The following is a 13,906-nucleotide window of genomic DNA, read 5'->3' as shown; positions in this document are numbered from 1 at the left end:
GATAATGGGGTTAGTCAACGGACTCAGAGAAGGCCCTTTCTCACAGTCCATATCTAAAAGACACCCCGTTTCTCTAAGTGATGTACAAGAAAGGGCCGAGAAGTACATCAACATGGAAGAGAACGCAAAACTTAGAGACCTGAGTTCACGACCGGGACCTACTTCCTCCTCTAAGGAGAGGGAAAGGGAAGTCAGGAAGAAGGAAGAACCCAGTCTCGAGAGGCCCAGGAAATATCACTCTTATACTCCTCTAAAGACCTCTATAGTGGACGTATACAGAGAGATTTGCAACACTGAAAGGCTGCCACCCCCAAGACCCATTAAAAATAAAAAAGGGGGAAGTCGCAGCGAGTATTGCGAGTACCATAAGATATATGGTCACTCCACCAACGACTGTTACGACCTCAAAAATGTGATAGAAAAGCTGGCTAGAGAAGGTCGGCTTGATAGATATCTCATGGAGAGGTCGGACACCCATGGAAAGAGAAAGCGAGATGATATGGACAGGAGAGATCCTCCACCCCAGACCCCTGAGAGGCACATCCACATGATCTCAGGAGGATTTGCGGGAGGAGGAATCACCAAATCTTCTCGCAAAAGACATCTCAAAAGAGTCTACCAAGTCGAGGAAGAAACCCCCGACTTCCCCACTATCTCATTTACAAAAGAAGATGGGCAAGGGATAATCCCCGGGCATGATGATCCCGTGGTGATAACTATGATCCTAGCTAATGCCCATCTCCACAGAACCCTAGTAGATCAAGGAAGCTCGGCGGACATCCTTTTCAAGCCCGCCTTCGACAAGCTAGGGTTAGATGAAAAAGAGTTGAGAGCTTACCCCGACACTTTATACGGGTTAGGGGATACGCCAATAAAGCCACTGGGATTTTTACCCCTTCACACCACCTTTGGAAAAGGGCAAAAATCAAGGACTCTAAACATAGACTTTATAGTCATCGATGAAGGGTCAGCCTACAATGCCTTAATCGGCAGGACTACCCTTAATCGCCTTGGAGCAGTGGTATCAACTCCTCACCTCTGCATGAAATTCCCAACTCCAGGGGGAATAGCGACGGTGAGGGGAGATCAGAAATTGGCGAGGAAGTGCTATAACGAAAGCCTAAACCTGAGAGGAAAAGGCAAAGAAGTCCACACCATAGAGTTGGGTGGAGCAAGAACCAGAGAAGAACTACGACCCCAGCCGGGAGGAAAAACCGAGGAGATACAAGTCGGGGAGGAGGACGGAAAAAAGACCTACATAGGAGCCAACCTGGGGGAAGCCCTGAAACAAAGGTTGGGTGAACTCCTAAGAGCTAATTCCGACCTCTTCGCCTGGAAGGCTTCCGACATGCCCGGGATTGATCCCGAGCTCATGTCCCACAGGCTCTCGGTTTACCCAGGGTCCCGACCTGTACAGCAAAGAAGACGCAAGCTCGGCCCAGAGAGGGCCTCCATAGTAGAAGAGCAAGTACAGGTGCTCCTGGAAGCCGGCTTTATCAGAGAGGTCAAATACCCAACATGGCTAGCCAATGTAGTGCTGGTCAAAAAACAAAATGGTAAATGGAGAATGTGCGTCGACTATACCGACTTGAATAAGGCCTGTCCTAAGGACCCTTATCCCTTACCAAGTATTGATACCCTGGTAGACTCCAGCTCAGGGTACCAATACCTATCATTCATGGACGCCTACTCGGGATATAACCAAATCCCGATGCATGAACCCGACCAAGAGAAAACATCGTTCATCACACCAAAAGCCAACTACTGCTACGTGATCATGCCATTCGGATTAAAGAATGCAGGAGCTACGTACCAAAGGCTGATGAACAAAGTGTTTTCCCCCCATCTAGGGAGCCTAATGGAGGTATACGTCGACGACATGTTAGTAAAAACCAAGCAAGAAGTCGACCTCTTAACCGACCTCTCACAAGTCTTCGACACTATAAGGTTGCATGGGATGAGATTAAATCCCGCAAAATGCGCCTTCGCAGTAGAAGCAGGGAAATTTCTAGGCTTCATGCTAACACAAAGAGGGATTGAGGCCAATCCCGACAAGTGCAGAGCCATCCTAGAAATGAAGAGCCCGACTTGTTTAAGAGAGGTTCAACAGCTCAATGGCCGACTTGCAGCCCTCTCCAGATTTATGGCAGGATCGGCACTAAAATCCCTTCCGTTATTCTCCCTGTTAAGGAAGGGATGCCAGTTTGAATGGACTCCGGAATGTGAGGAGGCGTTCCAAGAGTTCAAAAATTTCTTAAGCCAACCTCCTATCTTGACCCGACCAATACCGGGAAAAGACCTCGTCCTATACCTATCCGTCGCAAACAGGGCTGTCTCATCAGCCCTGATCACAGAAGACGAGGTCGGTCAACACCCGGTCTACTTTACCAGTAAGGTTCTACAAGGCCCTGAGCTAAGGTACCACAAACTAGAGAAGTTTGCTTACTCCTTAGTGATAGCCTCACGAAGGCTACGACCTTACTTTCAGGCTCATACAATAAGAGTCCGTACAAACCAACCCATGAAGCAAATCCTCCAAAAGACGGATGTTGCAAGGAGAATGGTACAATGGGCGATAGAACTCTCCGAGTTCGATTTGAGATACGAAACTCGGACTGCAATTAAAGCCCAATGCCTCGCCGACTTCATCGCGGAATACGCAGGTGAACAAGAGGAAAAACCGACCACATGGGAACTCTATGTAGACGGATCCTCCAACAAGACAGGGAGTGGCGCAGGCATAATATTGGTAGATGGAAAAGGGACCCAGATAGAGGTCTCCTTAAAATTTGAATTTCCGGCTTCAAACAATCAGGCAGAATATGAAGCCTTAATTGCCGGATTAAAGTTAGCAGAAGAAGTTGGCGCTACAAAGGTGATGATCTACAGCGACTCGCAAGTGGTGACTTCCCAAATAAGTGGAGAGTATCAGGCAAAGGACCCCAATATGAAGAAATACTTGGAAAAAACCTTGGAACACCTCGGGTGCTTTGCGGAAACCGAAGTTAAGCACATAACTCGGGATCTAAATAGCAGAGCTGACGCCCTATCCAAGTTAGCAAGTACCAAACCCGGAGGGAACAATAGAAGCCTGATCCAGGAAACCCTCCAAGAGCCCTCGGTATCAAAAACAGAGGATCAACAAAAGGTACTTGAGGTAGTCGGCCTAAATCTCGGATGGATGAATCCCTTAGTCGAATACCTAAAATTCGACATCCTCCCCAAAGAGGAGAAAGAGGCTAAAAAGATCCGAAGGGAAGCACAACATTATACATTGGTGAGAAATGTCCTTTACAGAAGAGGGATATCAACACCATTGCTGAAGTGTGTACCGACCTCAAGAACCACCGAGGTGTTGGAGGAAGTACATAGTGGAATCTGCGGAAATCACCTCGGAGCAAGGTCGCTGGCCAGAAAAGTGGTCCGAGCAGGATTCTATTGGCCGACCTTGCAGAAAGATGCAACCGACTTTGTGAAAAAATGCCAACCATGTCAGATGCATGCAAATTTCCACGTGGCTCCCCCAGAAGAGCTTATCAGTATAACTTCCCCTTGGCCTTTCGCAAAATGGGGAATGGATTTGTTAGGTCCTTTTCCCCAAGCACCAGGGCAAGTCAAATACTTGATCGTGGGAATAGATTACTTCACAAAGTGGATAGAAGCAGAACCACTAGCTACTATCACCGCTCAAAGAAGTCGCAGGTTCCTCTACAAAAACATTATCACAAGGTATGGAATACCTTATTCCATCACCACAGATAATGGGACCCAATTCACCAACGCCTCCTTCAGAAGTTTTGTAGCCAGTATGAAAATCAAACATCAATTCACCTCGGTAGAACACCCACAAGCCAACGGGCAAGCCGAGGCAGCCAACAAAGTCATACTGGCAGGACTGAAGAAGAGATTACAGGAAGCAAAGGGAGCTTGGGCTGACGAGCTCCCCCAAGTGCTATGGGCTTATAGGACGACCCCCCATTCCGCCACAGGAGAAACACCCTTCCGACTAGTCTACGGCGTAGAAGCCATGATTCCTATAGAAATCAGTGAGCAAAGCCCAAGGGTAATCCTCCATGATGAGGTCGGAAATGTACAGGGGCACAAAGAGGAGCTCGACTTGCTCCCCAAAGTCCGAGAGAACGCCCAGATAAGAGAAGCGGCATTAAAGCAAAGGATGACTACCAGATACAACAAGAAAGTCATTCGAAGAACATTCGCCGTAGATGACCTGGTCCTAATTAGAAACGACATTGGGATCAACAAATCGGGAGATGGAAAGCTCGCCGCAAATTGGAAAGGGCCATACAAAATCAAGGAAGTGTTAGGGAAAGGTTATTATAAAGTAACCGACCTGGATGGCACTGAGTTACCAAGGTCGTGGCATGCTTGTAATATGAAAAGGTACTACAGTTAGAAGCGAACTCTACTCCCTGATGTACTATTTTCCCAGCTTCATGATTTTTTCCCAAAAAAGGATTTTTTCTGGAGAGGGGTTTTTAACGAGGCATCATAGTAGAGGCTAAGGGAAACATGCTGTCAAAAACCCTTAGTAGCAAAAAGGTACCTTCCCAATTAATAAAGATCTTTTTTCATTACTATGTCTCTATTAAATATCCTCCTTTATTTTTTAAGTCTTTCTACGAAACGCGCCGACTTAAGCTCGACAAAGCGTGAAAATCCCATGAACCGACCTAGATGGTCGTCAGGATAAAACGACGAGGTACAAGTCGGTGTAAAGAGGTTATATAAGTCGGTCGTAAAAAACTCGGGAACCAACCCGACTCATAAGTCGGAAAGAGATCCCGAGTAGGGAAACTTGGAAAACTTTGATCCACAGATCGGAGTATAACACCGAGTAGAAGAAAAACGCATCGCAAAAATAACCTAAGTCATAAAAACTCACTAAAGCGAAGTCGAGTATAAAGGATAACAAAAGAGATATGACAGCCTGAAAAGTTTAAAGCTTGCATACAAGCCTTTCCACGAAAAAGGCTCGAAAAAATAATGCAAGCTAGCAGAAGGTTTTTCGAAAAGATCAAACATATTTCAAAATAGAAAAGCATGTGCACGCACAAAGTAACTTAAACCCTTATCCAAAAAAGGGCACCTACTTCGATCAACCCTTATCCAAAAAGGGCATTTATTTTGTTTAAAACCCTTATCCAAAAAAGGGCAACAAACAGAATATTTTGTTTACGGCCTTAAAAGGCCAAAAAAGCAATTGTTCACAGCAACCAAACAAAGGAATAAAGTTTAAAAAAGAGGGGACCCACAGGCCGGGCCCCCATATAGCCACAAAAATAAAGAAGTTATTTCTTTAAGGGAGCAGAGGAATCACCACCGCCAGACTCAGGAGGAGCGCCACCAGGACCAGGTTGAGGAGTTGAGGAGGAAGTCGGAGGAACAGAGGAAGAACCCGAGGCATCCGTAGGACGAGGAGGAGACTCGATAATTCTCTGTCCCCGAGTCTTCAGGTCTGACTCGGAAATGACCTCGGGGACAGGAGGATCAACGATGGCGCCATCAATAACTACCTTATCAGGATGTAAAGGAGAAAGGTCGGGAGCGATAACTCTGACTTGTTCCAAGAAAATTCTCCAAGACTCCTCGGCACCATCGGCGATAGAGTCCTCCAACTCGGCGTATGCGTTCCGAGAGTTCAGCAAGTCCTTCCTCACGGCCACAATATCTTGAAATAAGCTGTGGTAGCTGTCTTGTGCCGTCTTCCTCAGATTAGCCTCCAAAGTACATTGGGCCCGCAGTTTCCCCTCCTCCTCCTTCAGGTGATCCCTCTCCTTCCTCAACTTATCTCTCTCCTCCTTCAGCTCCTTCTCATGTTTTTCAAAAATACGAAGTCTCCCCTCCAACTCCTCAACCCTCGAGGTTGCACCCAAGGAGCTAAGGGGAGCCTTCTCAAAAATGTCCAAAAGCTTGCCGCAAACACCCGCCGTCCTAAAACTCTCCTCGGCCATGGTGGTAAGGTGGTTTCGAACAGAAACATCATCCATATGTATAAAAGGATAGATGTTCTTTCGGACGAATGCCATAGCATCCGCCTTAACCCCACCATCGAAGGAAGAAGAGCCAGACTCTGAAGTCTTGCGCTTCTTCTTCTCGGGTTCGGAGAGAATTTGGGCAGAGGGGGGTGGTCGAGGCAAACTCGAGGAAGAGATTACAATGGGTTGAGAAGGAGTGACAGTATTCTTAGGAGGAGGAGGTGGAGGAGGAGGAGAGGTGATCGCCCCGGCACCCCCGGACCTAGCCCGAGACTTCGCCTTGGCCTCCCGGACCCTTTGGTAGGCCTCCTAGGCGTTCTTTTTTGCCATATCTACAAAAGAAACAACCAAGTTACAAGTCGGTAAAATACAAGTCGGGCGGGAACAGCTCGGAAATAAAAATGCATGCACTACCTATATGAGATTGAACAAAGACCGACGTCCCCTGGAGGATTTTCCTCGTATCCAAGTATGGGGCCCTCCCCCATGCTTCTCGGAAAAACCCCACAATGGCCGCCTCCACCTCGTCTAGGTCATCTAGACCAATCTTTTCGCAAGGGGTGGCCGGCAGCCAATAAAGGGGAAAGCGAGGGGAGGAATGCTCGTCCAGAAAAAAGGGGTGGTGACTCTCTACGGCCTGAACCTTGAAGAAGAAATTTTTGAAGTCGTGGAAAGATTCGTCAAAAAGGGTGAAAATCCTCCGACCTTGAATGGCTCGGAAGGATACCCATTGTTGTTTGTTGTTTAGCCCACTAAAGGGCTTAGTCATATGGAAAAGATAAAAGAAGATTCTCAAGGAAGTCGGGAAGTCCAGAGCGTGGCTTATAAACTGGTAAATCTTCAAAAAACCCCATGAATTGGGGTGGAGTTGAGTAGGGGCAACCTTACAGTGGTGCAAAACGGATATCTCGAAATCAGAGAAAGGAAGAAAAACACCCAAACGGGTGATCATGCATTCATACATGAAGAAAAAATGAGGGGCCGCCTCATTAGCTCTCCCAAAACAGACCCGGTCTTCAGGACCCGGGATTATCAGTTCATATTTGGGCTCGTCCTCGTCCGAAGTACAGAGCCTATGATGAGTACGAAGGTGGGTGATGAACTCAGCGTCAACCAACGGTTCCTCCCCAAGGACCGTATCGTCAACCCACTGAGAAAGAATGTCTACAGAAGCCATTTTTTATAAAGAAGAAAGTGGCAGAAAACCTACAAAAAGGAAAAAGAAAAAGAAAATCAAAAAATACGGCCACTAAAGAGGAGAGATTCGAAACTAGAATCTACAGGTCAACCTATCTACTCGCAAAACAAAACATGCAAACATAAAGCATGGCACGAAAAAAGCAAAACTAACCTTTATCCGAAAATGGAGGTTGGAGAAGAACAGAAATCTTTGAACGCAAGGATGCAACACGAACAGGATAAGAAGAAGTTTGAAAGATTGCAGAAACGGAAAATGGAAAGAGAGGGAAAGTATTTATAAAAAAGGCTAAGGGGCATAATGGTAAAAGCGAGGCAGCCATTAATGCGACTGCACCGTTACCAAAGCCCTCAATCCCTAAATGATCCCTCAACGGACACGACGCTTGAATTGACGTAACTGTCAGAAATCAAAGGTCGCGAAAATCACGTCGGTTTCCAAGATCCGTATTCTCTCAAACAAGTCGACTACGAACCCGAGTTGAATACTTGAACCCAAACTTTAAAGAAAATTTGGGCTCAAGTAGGGGCACTGTTCATACCCTGGCCCAATGCTAAGGGCCCAGGTCCAATCGAAAGGCCTGATCCAATAGATTAAACCTAGCAAAGCACCCACCTCCACTCAAGAGATCGGTGTCAACCCCGACTTGGTACGAAGAAGTCGGTTGTGAGATTAGCTGGCAGATAAATACTCATTCAAATGAGTAACCGCCCCTAAAATCTCTCTAACCACTTCTTAAAGCCGTATCTTAACCTCCCTAAGATAATGGGACGGTTACCATCCTAAAGATACGGCACTACTCCAACGGTGGTTATTGGCTCACCACTATAAATACACTGACACCCCTCAGGTATCACTAAGTCCAATACTCTATAAGACCTGCTTACACCCTTGCTAACTTAGGCATCGGAGTGTCTTTGCAGGTACCACCCCCCATTCACTCGCGAGCACAAGTCGGACGGAGCCTCCCGAGTTGCGAACCTACCTGGAGTCTTCCTCCATCACTCACTTGGGCCGCCGAACGCCATCCATTGGATTAATCTCCGGTTACCTACCGTAACAACTAGTTATACTACAATTATACTTAATTATTTGTCCTTAGCCTAAAGAATCAAATTATGATATGTTAATTAATAATATATTCTCTAATTTTAAAAGCATTATGGTTAAATGAATATACTCTAATTACGGAAATTAATATAATAAAGTGATTTTTTTTTAATTTTGAGAATAGAACAACATTTTAAAATTAATTTAAGGAATTTAAATCTTGTAATTAGTTAGTTTTAGATAGTTATATTAGGTTGAGGAGTGCTAGACATACAAGTCTTTTTGACTTACCAGTCTAACAAGTTGCTACACATACGGGCCTTTTAATGCGTTATTCAACCGTTTCCTGTTTTCAAAGCACTACACTCAGAACGGTTCTTCTTTGTTTTTTTTTCGATTTTCCTGTTTTCAAAGCGCTACACTCAGAACGGTTCTTCTTCCTCTTTCTCTTCCTCTTTCTCTTCCTCTTCTTCTTCTTGTTCTTCGTTTTTTTCGATTTTCATGGTTTCTGAAATTAAGCTTTGAAATCATTTTGAAGAAGAAGCAGCAGCAGAAGATGAGGAGAAAGAGAAAGAGTTCTGAATTATGCAACGAATTTTGGGTGTATTTCTTAAATCTTTTGGGTGTATTTTCGTAATCTTTTGGATATATTTCTATAATCCTTTTGAAGATAATGGAACTTCAGAAATACACCCAAACGATTACAGAAATACACCCAAATGATTACAAAAATACACCCAAACGGTTACAGGAATTCACCCAAAACGATTATAGGAATATACCCAAAGGATTACAGAAATACACCCAAAAGATTACAAAATTACACCCAAAGGATTTAAGAAATACACCCAAAATTCGTTGAAGTACATCTTATGCATAATTCAGAACTCTTTCTCTTTCTCCTCCTCATCTTCTACTGCTTCTTCTTCTTCAAAAACGATTTCACCATGAAAAATCGAAAAAAAAAAGGAAAAAACAGAGAGAAAAGAACGTAAATGAAGAAGAAGAAAAAGAGAAAGACGAAGAAGAAGAACGTGCAGAAACGAAAGAAAAGAAGAAGAAAAAGAAGAGTAGTAGGAAGAGCAAGAAAAAGAAGAAGGAGGAGAAAGAGAAGGCAAAAAACGAAAGAAAAGAAGAACGAGAAGACAAGAAGAATAGTTCAAAGCGCGTTTTGAGTTAGTTTTAATTAAACTTGTAAGGTTTACAAGCTTTAATTGCTTGTATGCGAAGAATAACTCTATTAGGTTATGTTAATATTTTGTTTTCTAATGTGTTGGAAAATATTTTATTTTGATATTCTTTATTATAGCATTAATCAATAATTTCTTTTTTGGTCTTAAACAATATTATACTTACGGAAAGAGCGTAAATTTCAAATTAATTAATGGTAACATTTGATATGATAATATTATTAGGAGAAAGATAATATTTTTATTTATTACTAATTATACAAATTATTTGTTTTCAAATTAAAAAATCAAATTGAGGTCTATCACGAGCCACCAATGATCTACAAGCTAGGCCAAGCCTTACAATAAGGCAAGGTCTTTGCATCACATCAAACCCATGCCAGAACACCAAACTTGACCAACTCTCTAGCTCTTCTTCTGACAAAATTTTGTAACTCCTCCGCCATTGAATTGTCTTCTTGATTGCTGTAAAGAAGCTTAAAACGTCATTATTACAAGCTGAGTAAAATCTGTGGAGCTCGTCGTCATTGATTCTGCATAAACACTACTAAATCATGGTCTGCTGCAACATGAGACACCAAGAAATATGCAAGTAAATATGCTATTGCTATTAAGGCAACTCCGGCCAGGATTTCAGAACTTGTGTCAAGAAAATCAATTTAAAACCAAAATGACAACTAGCAGTTGCCTTAAAGCTACCAACTATATAAATGGAATATCTAATACTTCACTATTCTAGAAGTATGAACTTCAAAAGTCACCTATGAATATCAAAACTGAGTACACCAGACTTAATTTTCTCTACATTTTTTTAACATAACACTTTGAAAAGAGACAAAATACAACTGCTGAGAAATTAATACTTTGTCCTGCTCCTTTTCCCCCAAGACAGGAGAAAGGGGCAGATCTACTCTGCCACAATAAATCACAGAATGACTGTAACTGCATGAACATCCAATAACCAGGTTTGAAATGGAATTATGGAAACATCTTGACATATTGTTGGAACTACGCACATCATAGTAACAACTTAAGTGCTCAAGAAACGAAATGTATAACATTAAGAACAGAGAAATAGAAGTAGCATGGCATAGCTGGTTAATCAGAAATGCCTCCAAGAGTTGGTTTGGTTTTTGTATAACTTATTTGTGAAGGTACAAAAAAAAAACTGCAATTTATCAATTTCCCAACAGATTAATGTCAGAGAACCATACATCTTCTAAGTAAATAGTAAATACCAACATCTAAGTTTGATAACCCTCTAGCAAGAATAAGCCAAATAGTTAATAATAAGTCAATGAGCAAATATATCCACTCATCACAATTCTTAGATGGAAAAAACATATATTAGCAATGCAGCCATGAAACGGGGTTAAATAGCACCAATTAGCACAATTCTTAAATATAAAATACATATTAGTGATCCAAATCATATACCCTATACTTGAATTGGCTGCGACTGAAGTCAGATCTGCAGATACTTTTGAATCATGGGAATCAGTAATATACTCTGGTGTCCCATCACTACGTTGTGATTCGTCTGTAAAAACAGTTGCAATGGAAAGGACTAATAATGGTCTTGATAGTACCTGTTTGCAGAGATACTTATTAGCTACTTACTCTTGTGAATATAGTAAAACTTGCAAGTTAAGGGAAGAGGTAAGACAACTTCACATGAAAAAGCAAATCGAAAATACTAAATCAGTTTGATCTAAGGTAACCATGATAGTCAAAGGGGCCCGAGGAAATACTGTATGCTATATCTATGATTGCCAATGGTGAAATAATAATATAAGCATGGATAGATTTCTCAAAACAACAATGTTGATCTTTCTTTATACAAAACAAAAATAATTTAATTTTGATACACGTTCTATGTAAATCAATTTTAAACTAACATTGCACCAAAGCTCATAAGACAAGGAATAATTATTTTTTGAGAAAAGCACCAAACAAATATGAAGAATTGCAGAACCAACGACGGTCGTGACGGCCATGTGAGCACGAGAAGAAATAGAAAATTCAGATCCATACTCGTCTCATCATTCTTAAATTATCCACACAACTTCAATAACTATACTTCCAACCCCAATTGTCCAATCCAATCACAGTGAACAACCACCACAATGGAAGAAATAGATACATGTATGCTAAGGTGTATTACTTCTAATTATAAATAAAAGTCACTTGCTTTGTTCATATCTATCGCAACTCAACAATCATGCATTCACTATAGTTAAATCTCACCAGTAAAAATTGGAGGCCAAAGAAGAAGTCAAATTTGCATTTGAAAGCTACAATCATATAGTTACATAAAAAAACAAAAATAGAAAATACCATTTTTCTAGAGACTGTGTTTTCAGTTCACTCAAATCTCAAACCTTGATAAGTAAAAAAAGGATGAACAAAAGCCAGTCAATTATGAATTGAAAAACAAAAGGATGGGGCATTGGGGAAAGGTTTGAAAAACTAAAAATCTTGTATCATGAACAGGGGCCTCTTTATTTTGATGAAACACTTGAGCAAGTGCTTGAAACAAAAAACCTGGTATCATAATCCGAAATTATTCATCGTTCTAGATTACACAGCCATCGTAATCATAATTTAATCAAAATGAAAAATGAAAAATCATGGAATTTAAGAGAGGAAGTGGAAGGAGCGGAAGAAAATGAGAGAAGAAGCTAATAGGTACTCACTGATCGATTTCTTCGTCGTCGACAATCATACAAGCAAGGACGAGAGAGGAAGAATCGTTGCCGGAGATCTTCTCTATCGTTGTCGAAGGGTTTCTTTGCTGGGAAAGCCTTCCAGCGGCAATCTCCGGTGAGCTTAAGATTGAGCCGGTGAACAAAGAGGTGAGAGTTTGAGCTTCAGTGAGAAAAGAGAGAGGAGGGAGATGTTAGGGCTAGATTTTTTAATTTTTTAATTTTTGAGTCAATTTGATAGATTAGTGAGAGATTAAGCTTGAATTTGGGTTTTGGCAGAGATAAGGGATTAACGTTAAAATTTTTTTCAAGAATTTAATTATATTTTTAAATTATTAAAAATTTAAATGTTTACAAAATAAAAAATAAAAAATATATTTATTTTTTATAAAAAATTTAAATATAATTCAATTTATATTATATAAATTAGTCAGAATAAATCAGATTTAATAATTATAATATGAATAATTAAGTTTATATTTTTGTTATAATAAATCGATTTTATTATGATTTATTAAAAAATAGTTTATTAATCGATTTAATAAAAATGTCCAATCATATTATGATATGTATACACATCTTTAAAAAAGATATTTTTTTGTGTCTTTATGTAAGTAACTTTCTTAAAAATTATTATTAAATAGTAATCTTAATTGGCAAATTTAGTATAATTTGTTTACTACTTGTTTAGTATTAAAATTTATAAATTCATATATTAACAAGTATTTAATATTCGTTAAATGACTGTTTAATTATTTTTTTGATAATTAAAATATAATGTTTGATTTGATCAAATAAATCATCTAAATGAAATTTGAATTTATTTTTATAATTAAATTATAGAGTTTAATTTGAATTTATTTTAAAGATTACTTGAAAGTTGAAACATGCAAATTCTTTTACTTATATATCTATATTTTGTTATAAAATAATTTTAAATATTTTTTAATTTATTTTTCTCAAATCAATTAAGCAATCAAAATTCAATAATAAAATTTCACTTTATTAAATATTCTTTTTCTCTCTCATGATTATCTATCTTTGAACAAATGATAGAGTGTGATATTAAAAACTAAAATTTATTAGATATAATTAGATATCATATTTTTTATTTTAAAATTTTAATTTAAAGGTATTTTTTTATGAAATTACATGTTTTAATACTTAAGAGGTTAAAATAAGTTTAAAATAGTATATTGGAGGATTATCGAATTTATATATATTTATGTAAATTTATGAAATTTACTCAAATTCATCCTAACTTATTCAAATCTAAATTATTAGTTATTAAATTTATTTATTTTATTAATCTAAATTCGTAAATTTGTAAGAATTTGAAAATTAATTCGAGAATTTAACAATTTTACTTTTTACAAAATAAAATCCATAAAAGCAAATAATGAATATATCAAATCAAAATTTACAAGAAAAAAATTATAAATTTGGTCTCAAAAATAAAAGATTAACAAAATTATATATGGAAAGAATATTATTTAATTGTTAATATTAATTAAATACACACTTTAATTAAGATAGATTCTTTATTTGTAGTGAACAAACTTATATGCTAAAAACAAAAATTAAAAAAATATATATTACATAATATATATTGAAAATAGTTTTAAATTTGTGAGAAAGTCTTAATAATTAATAAAACAAAGGGTTAAGATGTATGAGATTAAAACATAATTCATTAATCAATTTTAAAGTGCAAAAGACTACAAATTTAAGTTATTTAATGTAATTTGGAAAATAACTTCGATGAAA

The 13,906-nt window shown here is 39.2% G+C and overlaps 1 long non-coding RNA gene across 1 annotated transcript; it reads right to left on the bottom strand.

Moving 5' to 3' along the window:
• Positions 1 to 9,625: 9,625 nt before the first annotated feature.
• Positions 9,626 to 12,366, bottom strand: LOC130982620 (uncharacterized). Its single transcript, XR_009087183.1, has 3 exons — positions 12,131 to 12,366; positions 10,872 to 11,023; positions 9,626 to 9,967 (listed from the first exon to the last, which is right to left on the bottom strand). It is a non-coding gene; the product is annotated as an uncharacterized LOC130982620 (long non-coding RNA).
• Between the last annotated feature and the right edge of the window lie 1,540 nt (positions 12,367 to 13,906).

The sequence above is a fragment of the Arachis stenosperma genome, chromosome 5 (assembly GCF_014773155.1).
Source record: "Arachis stenosperma cultivar V10309 chromosome 5, arast.V10309.gnm1.PFL2, whole genome shotgun sequence".
NCBI classification, from domain to species: domain Eukaryota; kingdom Viridiplantae; phylum Streptophyta; class Magnoliopsida; order Fabales; family Fabaceae; genus Arachis; species Arachis stenosperma.
This window is presented reverse-complemented; position numbering and strand designations above follow the sequence as displayed.